This window comes from Hylobates moloch, unplaced genomic scaffold, assembly GCF_009828535.3.
Source record: "Hylobates moloch isolate HMO894 unplaced genomic scaffold, HMol_V3 SCAFFOLD_16, whole genome shotgun sequence".
NCBI lineage: Eukaryota > Metazoa > Chordata > Mammalia > Primates > Hylobatidae > Hylobates > Hylobates moloch.
The window spans coordinates 53,714,082-53,731,640 of NW_026652291.1; the positions used below are offsets into that span (position 1 = coordinate 53,714,082).

The 17,559-nt window shown below is 40.9% G+C and overlaps 1 protein-coding gene across 11 annotated transcripts in view; it reads right to left on the reverse strand.

Annotated features, from left to right (window-relative positions):
- GNG2 (G protein subunit gamma 2) overlaps positions 1-17,559 on the reverse strand; it is a 156,796-nt gene that overhangs the window by 34,189 nt on the left and 105,048 nt on the right. For 2 of the 11 annotated variants that reach the window (XM_058429315.1, XM_058429316.1), the window contains one exon: positions 15,293-15,425. The exons of the other annotated variants lie outside the window; for them this stretch is intronic. The gene's annotated coding sequence lies outside the window, so the exon portion shown is untranslated. The remainder of the gene's footprint in view (positions 1-15,292; positions 15,426-17,559) is intronic. 11 annotated transcript variants of the gene reach the window in all.

The following is a 17,559-nucleotide window of genomic DNA, read 5'->3' on the forward strand; positions in this document are numbered from 1 at the left end:
AAACAGAAATCCCTTTTATAACCACTGATTTAATACACTTTAATCACTTGTGATACAGGTTTAGAAAATTCCTCCCAAAGCATGGAGCCCAGAGTGGCACTGTGTTTTATTTAACAAGTTTGGTCCAGTTCTGGCGGCCTCTGGAGACTCATGAGAGGAAGGACTCTCCAGGATGGGGATTGATGATTTTTCTAGGAATTAGCAAGTGAGAAAAATGGCTCCTCTGCAAATTTATGCCACTGAGCCTTAAAGACAGATTAAATATGAGGCATTTAAAAACCCACTGAACCATGACTCTGATTTTGCAAATAGAAAACCAAAGGGACAGAGTGATTACATGAATTGCCTCAGAAAATATAGCTCTCTCTCTCCTGCTGTCTCTGGCCATGTGACTTGCCTGCTCCCACTTCACCGTCCGCCATGAGTAAAAGCTCCCTGTGACCTCCCCAGAAGCCAAGCAGATGCCGGTGCCAGGCTTCCTACACGGCCTGCAGAACTGTCAGCCAATTAAACCTCAAAGAAAAGAAAAGAAAAGAGAAAGAAAACATAGCCATAACACAGTGTCAGAACAAAGGACTTAAACCCAGGTTTAAGACACCTGGTTAGATGCACTTCTCACTGTCTTGAATGTTTCTAACATTTTGCCAAGTCCCCAAATTGGGAGCATTATAAAGGTTTAGGTTTCTCACTAAGTTGCTTTTCTTCCCTTCCAAATGTAGGGTCACTACTAGAGAAACTCTGTTAGGAGAATGGATGGGTGGGAGTGTGTGAAATAAAAATAACATCCTACTGTCCCTGTTGACCCCTCCCCTCCCTATGGTGATCACTACTGATGAGGCATTCTGATGTGGTAAGCTTAAAGAAACTGGGCTGGAATTTCCACCTTAGTTATTATTTTTGGGCACTGTTTTACAAAGACTAAAAAGCCTGCAAATTTGACTACAAAGGCTCCCTGATTAGTGTGTGAATAGTATTTGCTAAGAAGGTCTCTGCACTTTAATAAAATAGGTTTAATGTTGTACAAAGGGAGAAACAGATAATTGTGTGGATCTCCAGGGAGTTTTTTAGAGGACAGCTCTTTTTTATAAATGTGGTATCTTGTGATGAAAATGTGAAGGGAAAGACAGACGGGCATGGAAGTAGCAGAGACATGAAGATGCTTAATGAACTGACAGTCCTGGCACCCCAAGGTCTGAACCAATGTTCACATAGAGAACGTGGGAGTCAGTGTGGGGTAACATGGAGGGTACTGAATGCTGAGGCTGAAGGTCTGGCTTTGACTTTCAACTTTGCTGAGTGATCATGGATGAGTCATTTCCCCCCTGGGCCTCAGTTTCTCCCTCTGTAAAGTGAGAGTGCTGAGATAAACGACTGCTTGATTCCTTTCTAGTTCTTTGTGCCAGTTCTAGAGGTCGATTGTAGTTTTATTCCTATCACTGCATCAGTGAGTCCCACAGCTCTGGGACTCTCTCAGTAGAGTGAAGTTTCAGCCCATATTCCAAAATGAAATGTACAAGGAAAGTGGATGAATATGCAGAAAAGCCGAAGACCCCTAGGATCCCAGTTGGTTGGAAAGGGGATTTTAAGCTTTTCATTCTCGGCTGTCCATTTCCTGGCTTTCAGGATCACTCTCCCTGTGACCTGACACTAGTGATTCTTTGACTCTAGCAGGACTTCCATCTGAGCTTACTGCCTTTTCTCCGGCCCTCAAAACCCTCATGCCCTCACGTGCTGCTTTACCAGGTCTGGAGTCCCTTTAAACTCAGCAATCCTGCCTCTTTCTTTCTCCATCATACTGGCTGACAAAATCCCCAATCCTGGTTGGATCCAACTCTAAACCTATTCTGCAGCAACTAGAGTGCAAAATAAACACACATCATGAAAGCTGGTCTCATTTAAAATTCACAGATATTACCTTCAAGTGGATCCTCAGTGCTATCCAGCTTTCCTTCCACATTTCCTGAGTCACCTTCTCATGATTTTCACACCTTCCCTTCTCTCCTCAGACCTGTGATACCTCCTGTCTCCTCACCCTCATTCTCAGCTGGTGAGCTCGCTGCTTCTTTCACTATGAAAATGGCAGCAACAAGAAGAGAATGCCCATATTCTCCTATGACCAACTTACCTGCATCTGCATTTCTGTCTGCATAAGCTCTGCCTTCTCTTCTCTTGTGGTAAATGAACACTCCTGCCCCTGTCTTAGGGCAGCCCCTTCACTCGAGCAGTGGCTCTCATTTTCTTTCGCTCACCAAAAGACTCGATTCTTGTAGTTTTTTCCTGGTCCTTTCTGGCATCATTAATTTTGTCTCCACCTTACTGAAGCAATGCCATTGGCATGTAAACATCTAAAATATCTCCCATCTTAAAAAAATAAAAAGCAACAATAACAAAAATAAAACCTGTCCCTTGATTCTGCTTCCCTGTCCTGGCTAGTATCCTATTTTTCTGGTTTCCTTTATAGACAACTTGAAAGAGTTGCCTATCCTTGCTGTGTCCACTTCCTCTTCTTCAATTTTTCTTATATCCACTATAAATAGCTTCCCCCAGTGCCTTTCCTGAAATGACATTTGACCAAGTCACCAGCAAATCCAACTTCCAGTTGGCCAAATTCAATGATCACTTCTCAGTCCTAATCTTATTTGACCCCTGTCTTGGTTTGCTGTGGCTGCTGTAACAAATTCCCACAAGCTGATGGCTTCAAACAATGTAAGTTTATTCCACAACAGTTCTAAAAGCTAGAGTTCGAAATCAGCTTCACTGAGACAAAATCAAGGTGCCAGCAGAGCCATGCTCCTGCCAGAGGCTCTAGGGAAGAGTCCATTTCTTGCCTCTTCAGCTTCTGATGGCTACTGGCATTCTTTGACTTGTGGCCAGTTCACTCCAATCTTTGCTTCTGTGGTCACGTGGCCTTTTCCTTGCCTTTTGTAATCTCCCTCTGTCCTCTCTTATGAGGATACTTAGGACTGGATTTAGGCACCCCCACTCCACCCCCCAGGATAATCTAGAATAACTGTTCCATATCCAGAGCTTCAACTTAATCACATCTGCAAACATCCTTTTTCCTTATAATTAAAATTTATGGATTCTAAGGATTAGGACCCGATACTTTAGAGATTTATTCAGGCCACTACAAACTCCCAGCAGTATTTAACACAATAGATGGCTTCCTTTTTCTTAAACAATTTCTTCGGTGATCTGCTCTTGACTTCGGTGATCTGCTCTTTCTTGATTATTTTACCAACCACAATTATTTTTATTTTATTAATTTATTTTAGAGACAGAGTCTCCCTCTGTCCCCCAGGCTGGAGTTCAGTGGTACAATGATGGCTAACTGCAGCCTTGACCTACTGGGCTCAAGTGATCCTCCCACCTCCCAAGGTCCCCAGTAGCTCCCCACCTCCCAAGGTCCCAGTAGCTGGGACCACAGATGAAAGCCACTACACCCAGCCCAGTCACAATTCTATTTCCTGTTTCTATGAGTTGTTTGACTATTTTAGATAATTCATAAAAGTGGAATCATACAGTATTTATCTTTTTCTGACTGGCTTATTTCACTTAGCATAATGTCTTCAAGGTTCACCCATGCTGTAGCACGTGAGAGGATTTCCTTCTTTTAGGGCTAATAATCCATTGTGCATATATACCACATTGTCTTTTCTCCCTTTTTTTTTTTTTTTTTTTTTTTTTTTGAGCTGGAGTCTCGCTCTGTTGCCCAGGCTGGAGTGCAGTGGTGTGATCTTGGCTCACTGCAAGCTCCACCTCCCCTGTTCACGCCATTCTCCTGCCTCAGCCTCCCGAGTAGTTGGGACTATGGGTGCCCACTACCATGCCCAGCTAATGTTTTCTATTTTTTAGTAGAGATGGGGTTTCACCATGTTAGCCAGGATGGTCTCGATCTCCTGACCTCGTGATCCACCCACCTCGGCTTCCCAAAGTGCTGGGATTACAGGCGTGAGCCACTGTGCCCAGCCCACATTTTCTTTATTCATCCACTGATGGACATTTGGGTTGCTTCCACCTCCTGGCTATTGTGAATAGTGGTGCCGTGAACATGGCTATACAACTATCTCTTTGAGATCCTGCTTTCAATTCTTTTGATATATACCCAGAAGAGGCATTGCTGAATCATATGTTAGCTCTATTTTTAACTTTTTTGAGGAAACTCCGTACTGTTTTCCAAAGCAGTTGAACCATTTTACGTTCTCACCAGCAGTTCCAATTTATCTACATCCTCACCAACACTTGGTATTTTTTCTGTTTTTGGATTCTTGTCTTGCTTTCCTGTCATTTCTTTCTCAGTCTCCCTTCTTGGTTTGATTCATCTCCTTGATCCCCAGGTCTCAGAGTGTTTGCACTTTATTCTTGTATGTTGACACTCACCCCCCTCAGTGATCTCATTCACTCTCATGGCTGTAAACACTTTTTCTTTGCTTGCATCTCCCGATTTTGTATCTTAGTTACAAATCTTGGCTCTCACCTCTAGGCCCATATATCCACTGCCTACTCACCTTCTGTATGTGAATGAGCACCTCTCACTTGACATGTCCCAAACCAAACTCTTCTTTTCCAAACCTGCTCTTCTTATAGTCTTTCCCATATAGCAGTCAATGGCAGCTCAATTTCTTCTGGTTGCTCAGATTAAAAACTTTGAGAGTCTTCTTACTGCTTCCTTTTGCTTCACATCTCACCTCCAACCTACCAGCAACCCCCTGGACTCTTCCTTCAAAATATAATCAGAATCCAACCCCTTATCCTCGTTCTACTGCTATCACACTAGCCTGGCCACCTATATTTCTGTATTTCTTTTCTCTTTCTTTCCTGTTTTTTTTTGTTTTTGTTTTTGAGACAGAGTCTTGCTCTATCACCCAGGTTGGAGTGCAATGGCATGATCTCGGCTCACTGCAGCCTCCTGGGCTCCCGGGCTCAAGCAATCCTCCCACCTCAGCCTCTCTAGCAGGTGGGACTATAGGCGCATGCCACCACCATGGGTTGGTGCCATCCTTGCAGTGATGAGTAAGTTCTCACTCTGAGTTCAGGTGAGATCTGATTGTTTAAATGAGTGTGGGGCCTCCTCTCTCTTCTCTCTCTCTTCTCCTCTCTCTCTTTCTCTCTCTCTCTGATGTGCCTGCTCCCCCTTCACCTTCCACAATGATTGGAAGCTTCCTGAGCTCCTCACAAGAAGCAGATACTGGCACTACAGTATCCTTACAGCCTGCAGAACCATAAGCCAATTAAACCTCTTTTCTGTATAAATTACCCCCACTCATGTACTTCTTTACAGCAATGCAAGAATGGAACAACACAAGTGATACATTTAATAGTGAAAGGTCGCCTTCAAGGACTCATATTGTATCTTTCTGTTTTGGGGAAACACTTCTGAGGCAAACCAGAAACAGATTTTGCAGATGAAGAGACAATAGAGAGATCAGGTGATGTGACCAAGGTCAAAGACGATGACCAGAAGCCAAGTTTTGTGTCTCTGAGAACAAGAGCTTGCACTAAGAAACCCTAGGAAACAAAGTCCTTTTTCACGCTAGTTATTTCCTGTGAAAATGACTAGTTTCCTCTGTAAAGTAGGGCCAAGGATAGAGCTCTCATCTGAAATCATTTTGCTTTGATAGGGGGTATAGATTAGTCAGGCTGCTGGTTACTGTGGCCCTCCTCATCAAGAAACGTGGATGGGCCGGACAAGGCTTTTTTGTCGCTGGAATAAAGCAAAGCTGACTCTACTAAGAGAAATTAGCATGTTCTGACTATATTTGCACAGTGCATTAACCAAATATGCCAAACGCAGCACACACAAAGGAATTGGAAGACCAGCTCATGCCTGCTTAGGGCATCTTTTGCTTGGCTGAGAGTTATTCAGTGTCACATGGCTTGAGGCTAACATGAACGGGCCACCTTACAGAGAAGGAGTGGTGATTGGTACTCTGCATAGAAACTTCATGGAATTTCTAGAGATAGATGTTTTTATTACTGGTGAACTTAAAATTAAGGTGATATATTTTCTTCTGGCTGACAAGAACAGAAAATATCATCCTAGCAAATAGTTTTCTAGAGGCACTGAGCCGCCTATAAACATTTTCATTTATCTAACTGGCATCAGGGCAGCCTGCGCCACAACTGTTGCCAGCCTCTTCTCTCAACACCAGCCTCATATTGTCCTTGTGCGTTCCACCCTACCAAGGGTAGAGGGATCAAGGAAGCTCCTGTGGCAAACGGATTCAGTTTTATCTCATCCTAAAAAAAATACTGTAATGTCATGAAAAATTAAGCCAAAACTGAGGAGGAAGGAGAGATAGACATGACTTTTAGTTTTAACACTTGTCTATTCATTAACCCCACCCACCTCCAATCACTTTTGGCTCCGGGTACATATGGCTTATATTTATGACTAATGCCTGGTATTCTTTCTTTACCTTGGGCCTTGCTTGGAGGAGCAAATACTGCTGGAGCTGCTAGTGGGTTCTGTGATTTATGGATACCCATTTCAGAAACCCCGTGTGTCCTGAAAGGCTGCTTAGTGCCTCTTGATTCTCAGCATCCTCGCATTCTTTTCACTTCTGCAGCAAATGTTAGATGAGTCATGCAGACATGAACTGCATCCACCATTGGGGTAGATAGGAATGGGATGAACAGAAACAGTCTGTGGCCCCATTTCAGCAGCTATTTAAAATAGCTGGAAAGGAAACAACAAGCAGCCCTGTACCTAAGCCAGGTTACTTGCTGGCTGGCCCTTTAACTGAGGTGACTTCTGATTAAGCAAATGAGTCTGATTCATTTTACAGGGGTCTAATTAATGCTATACCATTACAGAGTCACTTCAAATTCCCAGGATTTGGTCCTACAAACCCTAAGGTCAGTAATCTCGGTTGCTTGGGAAATACTTCTTATTCCTGAGCTTCACATTTAGATAAATGACAGAACAGAATCTTTAATAAAAGTCTTAGAAAATGCCTAAAGTTACAGTTCGGTGAGAACAATGAAAGCACATCATTTATTATAGCCTACGGCTTAGTTCTCACAGTTATTGTGGTGGTATGGAGGCTAGAAAAAGGCAAACACCCGGTCGGGCGCGGTGGCTCATGCCTGTAAATCACAGAACTCTCTAGCAGCTCCAGCATGATTTGCTCCTCCAAGCAAGGCCCAAGGTAAAGAAAGAATACCAGGCATTAGTCATAAATATAAGCCATATGTACCCGGAGCCAAAAGTGATTGGAGGTGGGTGGGGTTAATGAATAGACAAGTGTTAAAACTAAAAGTCACGTCTATCTCTCCTTCCTCCTCAGTTTTGGCTTGATTTTTCATGACATTACAGTATTTTTTTAGGATGATAAAACTGAATCTGTTTGCCACAGGAGCTTCCTTGATCCCTCTACCCTTGGTAGGGTGGAACACACAAGGACGATATGAGGCTGGTGTTGAGAGAAGAGGCTGGCAACAGTTGTGGCGCAGGCTGCCCTGATGCCAGTTAGATAAATGAAAATGTTTATAGGCGGCTCAGTGCCTCTAGAAAACTATTTGCTAGAGGTGATATTATCTGTTCTTGCCAGCCAGAAGAAAATATAGCACCTTAATTTTAAGTTCACCGGTAATAAAAACATGAAATTACAGGTGTGAGCCATCCCACCTGTAATTTCCAGCACTTTGGGAGGCCAGGTAGGTGGATCACGAGGTCAGGAGCTCGAGACCAGCCTGGCCAGCATGGTGAAACCCCGTCTCTACTAAAAATACAAAAAAATTAGCTGGGCGTGGTGGTGCGCGCCTGTAATCCCAGCTATTGAGAGGCTGAGGCAAGAGAATTGCTTGATCCCAGGAGGCGGAGGTTGCAGTGAGCCACGATCTTGCCACTGCAGTCGAGCCTGGACGACGGAGCGAGACTCGGTCTCCAAAAAAAAAAAAAAGAGAGAGAAAGGCAAATACCCAATTGAGACTTCAGAGGAGACTTGGTATTTCTAGGAAGTGTTTTGGGGTCATGACAAAAACCTCAGGATTCTAATTACACAAGGGGATCAGCTCATGTTTTCTTCTCATTTGCAAAAAAAAAAAAAAAAAAAAAACCCAAAACAACAACAAACCACCAGAAGACTTTATTTTAAAAACTTTCAGCCTTCCTTTACATAACAGATCACTCTTTCTAAACATCTAGGTGGCCTTATTTAATCTAACTGGGCAATTGAACAGAAATCCTGCCAGCCCTCTGGGCCTACTTTCCTTTCAAATCTCAGTGTCATCAAGCGATTTCAGGCTTGCCTATTTAATGTGCCAGGCAGTGCTTGGAGCTAGGGATAAAACAGGGAACCAGGCACAGCCCCTATTTTTAGGAAGCTTACACTCTAAAGGTAAAAACAGACCCATAAATAGGGAATTTCAACATGGTGTGATTTGTACTAAGATAGGAGAAAGCCCAGGGTATGGTGGAAACACCTAGAAGAGGCATTTTTTGTTTTTCAGAGAGAGAAAATTTTAGTTTATAGTACTAATGTGAAATATAGCAATCTGTTATATTGAAAAAGAATTTTTCTCTAGCTAATAAACACAAAGCTCAGTGCACTCCCTCAGTTAGCAATGAAGTGATATAAATTGATTTTCGATCCTTGGCAATCTGATGAAGATAAACTAGAATCAGAATTCGAAGCAATGACATCAAGAATCAGACCTGCCTGACTTCTGAGGTCTCCTGTTATTTACTGTTATTCACCCAATGAGTCTTAATTGAAGTAGACCCACTGGGCGAATAACAGTAAATAACAGGAGACCTCAAAAGACCTGACTTCTGAGTAAATAACAGTAAATAACATGACACCCTGACTTACAAAAGAAAACGTGAATTGGAAGAATTTTAATACTACTAAATTAGAGAATGGGATCAGAGCAAAGAGGTGTGATGACTGTAATTCAAAATGACATCAGCTTCGGAGAAGTAATAGAAATTTGATCCCAGACAAAACTATTTATCATGTTGTTGGACTGACTGTCCACTTAAATGAAATTATCTAACCAAATGGAACTGCTAATGGCGAGGAAACACAAAACATTGTTGTAGGGCTTTCTCCTTAGTTCAGCTAAAAACGGGGTCCTTGTCACACAACCATGAAAAATTAGGCTTGCAGACAGTTTGAAGGGTGAGAAGGACAGGGTATGTTGGGTGGAAAGAAAAAAACGGGAAACAGGTACCCTTAGCAAAGCCATAGTCCTGCTAACAGGCTTCCATTCTCACAGACTGAATGCCAGGTTCCACACCGGAAAAGGGAGAGACCAGGCTCCTCCCCCTTGCAAAATGGCGCCAACTTCCTGAGGCTCCACCCCAGCGTGCACTCCACCCAGTGCGCAGGCCGGTCGGAGTTTCTCCGGGAACCTCTTCATGCTTGGCTGTCTCAACATGAGAAGGCAAGTGCATGTATCAGTGGTCATTTTGGGTTTCTCACCGCGTGCTGAGCACCAAAAAGGTGGCCTATGTTCCTGGCCATCCTAGTGTGACTTCTGAAAAAAATTAGTCCAAAATTCGTTCTACCGTCAGATATAAACTCGCTCTTTTTTTTTTTTTTCTTACACACGAGTCTGCTTTTGTCCATAGTTTCTATGACTTGTTTAGAAGGGAAGAGATGGAATATTTGTGAAAGTTAAGATCTAAAATCTGCTTTCTGCTTTGTTCTTCATGACTTTTTTTTTCCTAAATAAGCTTAAATGTGCGTTGGTGAAGCTTGGTGTTGGAAGCAAACATAAAGTCAAACTGATGATTTCAGGAGACTTCGGAAGACAGAAAAATGACACCATCAGATTGAGAACTCATTACTGTTTCTTTAAAAAAAAAGTGTACAATTTTTAAAAAAAACTGGACACTTTACCTTCTCAATGTCCCTAGACCTCTGTTTTCTCAGTCATTTACTCAGCTTAAAAAGAAACAAACAAACAAACAAACCAAAACAACTGATCACTTCCTTGGAGCCTTTTTCTCTTTGGCCCTACTTCATCCTCACTTCTCCAAGCATATTTAAGACTTCAGGCCAGGCGTGGTGGCTCACACCTGTAATCCTAGCACTTACGGAGGCAGAGGTTGGTGAATCACTTGAGGCCAGGAGTTTGGGACCAGCCTGGCCAACATGGTGAAACCCCATTTCTGCTAAAAAAAAAAAAAATTACAACAAGTAGCCGGGCATAGTGGTGCATGCCTATAATCCCAGCTGCTCAGGAGGCTGAGTCAAGAGAGTCGCTTGAACCTGGGATGCGGAGGTTGCAGTAAGCTGAGATGATGCCACTGCACTCCAGCCTGGGTGATGGAGTGAGACCCTGTCTCAAAAAATAATATAAAATAAACGACTTCAATGTCAAGTCTTGCATAAGAGAATTTGAGCAGCAGGCCCCCAAGAAGGAAGCATCCTCTGATTTTCAGAGGAGCAGATTCTGAGCGCTTCCTAATTTGTGCACATTTTAATTATCTTTACCTACAATGGCTATACCATGGGTTGGGAAGAGGTTGGCCTCAAAGAGGCCCAGAATCTATTCAGGTCTATTGTCACCTGGATCCTCTGCCATATACTAACTGATCAAGTTACTTAAACATCCAGTCTCAGTTTTTCAACTGTAAAATGGGAACATTTTTGAAAAATTTTAACTGACATATATGTTATATTGTATATGTTAATTGTATTATGTGTTATATTATTAATTACATAATTGCATATAATAATTCATGGGGTACACAGTGATATTTTCATACATGTATACAACATGCAATGATCAAATCAGGGTAATTAGCATATCCATCACCTCAAACATTTATCATTTCTTTGCATTGTGAACATTCAAAAATCCTCTCTTGTAGCTATTTGAAAATACAAAATCAATCATTGTGAACTTTAGTTACCCTACAGTGCTATGGAACACTGGAACTTATCCCTCCTACCTAGCTGTGATTTTGAATCCTTTATAAAATGAGAGTTAAAGAATATACTTCTTAGGGTTACTGTGGGGATAAAAGAAGATGGTTCATGTCCAGTGCTTAGAATAGTGCCCTGTACACAGTGCAAGCTTAACAACTGCTGTGTGTTATTAGGATGATGAACACAAGAGCAGAGATGACAGGCAGCATTCTCAGACGTGCACGAGGACAGGATGTTTTCTAGATGCTAAGTGAGACCAGTGTTTACCTCCAATTATTTACACTTTCAGTAGATGCCTGGCTTTGGAAAATACCATGCTCAGAACTGTAATATAATAGTACTGTGTCTCAGTCTATGTATTGCGGCTTGCCTAACAAATTAAGATGAATCTCATCATGGACTTTTCTCCTTAGAGCAACTTAGGTTGTCAAGGGCTGTTTCTTCCTCAAGGTTCCTCTGCTGAATCTCAGAGCGGAAGTTTGTTGTGGCATTGACTCTCTTCCTCTTCCTTCTTGCCTCTGACCTGCAGTATTATACCTTCAAACAGCAAAGACTCTCACTGAGGTAACACATACAGGCCCAATCTTCCTAAATGTTTTATATTTCAAAATTACCTCTCCCATCCCATTCTTCTCTATTAACTAATCTCAACTCAAATGAATAAGCCTGATGGTGTACTACTAATTTCAAGTAAAATGATTGGTAGTGATGACTGATATATAAATAGTACTTCATAATTTAATAGGGGTCTTCCACGTATAGTATGCCATTTTGACTTCATAGCTATTCTATGATATCTAGGTGGGTGTTATCATTCCTATTTTCAGCTTAAGAAGCCAGGGCTCAAGTGAATTAGCTGGCTTGCTCTAGTCTACAAAACTGTTAAGGGACCTCAATTAGGAACCCAAAGCTGCTTCTGTGGTCTGTGAAGCCAATCTCAATATGATGTTAGTTGCTTAATTTATGAGGTGTGAATGACCAATAGCTTAAGCCTATCAATAAATATGCACATTTAAAAAGAGACCTGAAAAGGATCATAATTTTATAGCTACAGAATGAAGGCTGGGATAGGAAGTACGAATTCCAATATCTCTGAGCAGAGAATCTTTCTGATTTTTGTTGCCCGTTCCTGCTGACCCGCATGATCAGCCCTAGGCAGAGGTGTCCCAGAGTCTGTTGAAGCTAAAGCTGAGTCCACCCCTACCCCCAGGGAATCTGGGATCCTTTCCTGTCACAAACAAGGGTTGTATTCCATTTTTATCTTAAATTCATATACATTTTACATTCTATTCCATGTCTATATACATATTTTCAAATAAAATAAAGTGAAACTTTTACCATATTAATCTTGGCACATGGTTGCAATTTCTCCATTTAAGAAAGTGCTAAGATAGCATGAAATCCGTTTAAGGTCAGCCAAACAAATATTTATTCATTAAATCAAATCAAGAACATATGTCTGTGTGTGTGTGTGTATTGTGTGTGTGTATATATGTGTATATATGTGCACACATATACATATACATATATACACGCACACACATAATACACACACACACATACATATATTTGCCAATACAGAATATAAAATGTAAACATGTATACATATATTTGTGTATGTATGGGGAAAAGTGAACACTAACCATCAAATTTCACGGTTTCAAAAAATGTGAATCTGTACACCGACCCTCTCTTAACCGCTACAGTTCAAATCCAAATCTCAAACTTCCTGATTTGAATTCGCTTACCCCTATGTAATTCTAACTTAAGACCTAAGACCAAAAGGGAATCCTCTTTGAAATGCTCCCTCTCACTCTGGGCACCATCTTGAAGGTTCCAACAGAAAGGGCAACACATCAGCTTACCACGGCAGCAATTCGCCAGTCCACAACAGAAAAAAAGCCTTAGACAGGCTCCAAGCATTTCCTGCTTCATGCCTATTTTCTCTGCTCAGTTGTCATTTTTAAGTAAGGGTATTTTGTGAAAAACAAAACCACCCTGTACATGGGAAACCATAAAGAAAGTTATTTGCCAGAAAGAACTGCCTTGCTAACAAAACGTATGTTGGCATGTTTAAAGACAGAGCTCCTAGGGCTGCCTTGAGTAAGTCTTGCTGAAAGTGTCTGCATGGCATTATACACAAGGCTTTCCCTTCTCCTCTGCCCCCACCCTGCAGCCTTGGAAATTTGCAGTTGCAATCTTTGACTGGACTCTATTGAGACTTTCCACCCCCGGCTGCTCAGGAAACACATACCAGCAAACAGAATGAAAGGGCCTTTTATAAGCAGGAGTCCGTTATGTCTTAAACAGACTCCCACAGAAAGACTTTTTTGTTTCTTACTCTTTAGGAAAAACTGAGCTCCTTCTGAAAAGTCTTTGGAGAGGGAGAAGAAACCAAAGACAGGGAGAAGGCTCAAGGGAGGAAGATAGGCTAGGGACAAAGGAGGGGCAGTGGAAATTGTCAGAGAGGTTGAACTCTACTTTTCTAAGGTAAAAGTGACAGTGTTGGATGGCCGCTGATAGGGGTAGGGGTCAGGGTGTGGTTGTCAGGGCTAAGAGGGGAGTTGGCTGCTACTACCACTTGGAGTCTTCCCCCTCACCAACTACCACCATCCCCAAAAGAGGGAGTCATCCATAGCAAAAACCACTGAGAGACTCTAGTGCTCTGGTCTCCAGAAAAGTTTCAGGAAACTAGATTTTTGCTAAGTAAACTTAATTTCTTGTCTTTTTCTTCTCCTTTTCCTTTTATCTAAAAAGCTACATTTTCTGTTTTACAAGATTCACAAGCAATTTCTTTCCCATGATAGTATCCTAGTTTCTCACAGAAAAAGTAGTTTCTGTCTCTTTTATAAGAAAGCATAGTCTCCATTATTTCAGACATCCCCAAATCACAGTAGTCTGAATTGTCGGAGTTCTAGCTGTCAGAGGATTACACAAACACGCATATACACACAGAAAATGGAGGAAATGTACAAGTCTTATTAGTTCATTCTTTATGAAACATTTAATAACCACTTATAACAGAGTCCAGGTGGTATCATTTATGAAGAAAATGCTAAAGAAAATAGTGCAAAAGAACAAAATGATAGTTTCAGAGATTTGGTTGTATTAAGAAAGGAAGAGAAAATGATGGTGTTATTGCAAATCTGTATGGGTTTCATTAAAACAGAATCTCTGTGATACACTAAGTCAGCTGAAGTTAATGCTTATACATTTTTTATGAATTTTTTCATAATTTGAAAAATCCTTTTCAAGTTTAATTTATGAGGTCTCATGTTGCTTAAGTAGAGCAAAAACCCATTGGCATAAGAGCATCCACCTCTCAGCCTCTGAAGTAATGGCATTGATTTCTCCTGCTTTGTTGTCCTGGCCACAGGTGTGAAAGCATTATGAAGTAAGCACTAGTTCAATATCCTGTGTGCACCCCATCCTCAGGGGCTCAATTACCTGCCTGTGTCCTAAGGAAGAAGAGAGTCCCTGTGGGTATGAAATAAAGCATTCTATGGTTTGGGCCTTCTTCCAACAATAAAAAGTTGTGCTTTAAAACATGCCTAACACAAAGTGAGTTTGGTAAGAATTGTGGAAATGTCAATTATTGGTTCCCAAACACTATTTTGTTTATATGTTCACTCTGGGGTCTCGAGTATTCTGCCTCTACTGGAGTCCAGGCCTTAGAAGAGGTGACCTTCTTTCAGGGAATAGTAATAGCAGTTAACACTTCTTACATACCATGAGGCAGGCACTAAGTACTTTACTAGATTAATTCACTGAATTCTCACAACACTATGCGGTGCATACTATTTTATCTCCCATCTTACAGTTTTGGAACGGGAGGCACAGAGAAGTTAAGAAATGTGCTTAGTCACATAGCTGGTAGGTGACAGAGCTGGGATTTCAACCCTCACAATCTGGTTCCCGAGTCTGTACCTTTTTTCACCATACAATATAGCCTTTTAGGACACTGAATATGAAAGGACCTCAGAGATGACCTCATCTTAATTCTCTAATTTTATAGGAGAAAGAATGAGATTCAATGAAATTAAGTGACTTATCCAGAGGAATATGGTGAGTTCTTGGCAATGTTTGCAGCAGAACCAATATCACTCTAATCCTAATGAAATGTGTAAATACCACACCCTTCACGCCACCCAAAGAACTCAGGTTCTCCTAAGCAGCCCAGCTCCCATGTTTCCATGGCCCCAACAGTTGCAATTTATCGGTGCAATTTATCGGGGCTGTGGAAATTCATGATGTCTTGGTTGAGAAAGATCAACATCTATACTGGCAGTAACACAGGTAAAATTCATGGTGAAGGCATCTTCCACTGCCTACATAGAATGAAACGGAAAGAGGGAATAAGAACCATTCAAGAAACACTATTCTAAGAGCTCAAAATCTCTGATGCTCACCTGGACCTTTCCATTTATAAATTCTCTCCAAAGTCAGTCTTTCCAATTGTATCTCATAGTTTCATGTCATTCTGTTCCTATTGTTCAGAGTACTTCTGTATCATAATTTGTAATTATATTCTGCCTTCTGTATCTGTAAAGTCAACCAACCATAGATTGAAAATATTTGTTAAAAATGGATGGTTACGTCTCTACTGAATATGTACAGATTTTTTTTCTTGTAATTATTTTCTAAAAATATAGTATAACTATTTACTTATATTGTATTAGGTATTATAATTATTATATTGTATTAGGTATTATAAGTAATCTAGAGATGATTTAAAGTATAGGGGAGAGTTTATATAAGTTACATGCAAATACAGTTGTCCCTTGATATCTTCAGGGGATTGGTTTCAGGACCCCTGTGGATGCCAAAATCTGAGGATGCTTAAGTCTTGCAGTCAGTCCTGCGTTAGTTCCAAATATGGTCCTCAGTATCTGCAGGTTCTACCTCCCACAAATACCATATTTTTGATCCAACCTTGGTTGAATTCTCAGATGCAGAACCCTCAGATATAAAGGGCCAACTCTATAATATCATTTTATACAGGGACTTGAGTATCCATGGATTTTGGTCTCCAAGGGAGGTTCCTAGAATCAATCCCCAACAGATACAGAGGGACAACGGTTTATATCTAGTTGTGTATGTGCTTAGTTCCGCTCCCCAGCTAGACAGTACACTCCATGACAGGGGCCATATCTATTTTTATTTGCCTATAAATACCTAGAATCTGGTACATAAACAGCTGTTTGGTTAAAATTTGTTAAATAAACTTATACCAAAGCCTCAGCAACAGAGTGTTAAAAGATGATCTCCATTTTGCCTGATAAACATCTGTTGTTCAGTGCTCATTATCTTTATCCAGTTACTGGACCATATCCATTACTAGGGCGGAACGTGTTCAAACAAACAAGTCTCAATCAGCCAAAGCTCAGCTGCCTTACAAATCTACCTTTCATTCAGGGTCCAGGAACCCACTAGCTGGGACTGGTTATGTTGTCAAACTGTAATCATCAAACTAAGGAAAAAGACCAGTCTAAAACATCAACATTGGGGATACATGTATTACTTTTAAATTCTGAGGGTAACTCATAGTATATGAGCTGGATTTGCTACAAAACACTTCTTCTGGGGACCTGCTTGAAAGGCTAGATAAAACAATTTTTGTTTGGCATGTGCAAAATTTGTATATAAAGTGCTATCTTTAAAGACTTTAAAGATGTTCAAAACCAAATTATTCTTTTAACATTTTAAGCATTATTCTTACAATCTTGTTTTCATATTATTGCATCAAACACTTCCATTATTATCCACAAAGAAAAGATTTTTTGAGTAATATTAAACACCACCCCAGTCACTTCTGAAATAAAGCAAAGTGTGAATTAATAGAGTTTAAATTAATGAAGACTTTCTCTGAGTTATAAAATTTAAGAGTAAAATTATAAAATTTAGAGTAAAATCATTAAAAGTTTTCTAGGCCGGGCGCGGTGGCTCACGCCTGTAATGCCAGCACTTTGGGAGGCTGAGGTGGGCAGATCATCTGATGTCGGGAGTTTGAGACCAGCCTGACCAACATGGAGAAACCCCGTCTCTACTAAAAATACAAAATTAGCCTGGCGTGGTGGCGCATGCCTGTAATCCCAGCTACTCAGGAAGGCTGAGGCAGGAGAATTGCTTGAACCTGGGAGGCGGAGGTCGCGGTGAGCCCAGATCACACCACTGTACTCCAGCGTAGGCGACAAGAGCAAAACTCGGTCTCAAAACAAAACAAAACAAATTTTTCTACATTCTATTTCCTTGATGATGATACACAAGAATTTCTCCAAAAACAGTAACACCTTGTTTATTTTAACCCTTTGACAATGAAGGCAATAAGAAAACAGATGCAAGTTCATAGTTTATTTTGTGCCTAAGTAACAAATCTGCTTTAATTTCTATTCTGTAGCTGATCTCCCAAGTATAACTTGTCTTATTTTTGTGTTATATAAGTTAGTGTATTTATTTTTTTACTTATTTTCACAGCATTAATTATTGGAAAGAGAGCCTGCAAACACAAGGCAAGGATTCTGTCATGGAGGTCACACCATAGATGAACAACTGTTCTTTTATTTTTAGAAAATCTCTCTGTGTAAGTTGGGATAATTTTAAAACATGGATTCAACCCTTTGCCTTCTTTTATCAAGATGCAACTGCAAAATCTGCTCTTTTTTTTTTTTAAATGAAG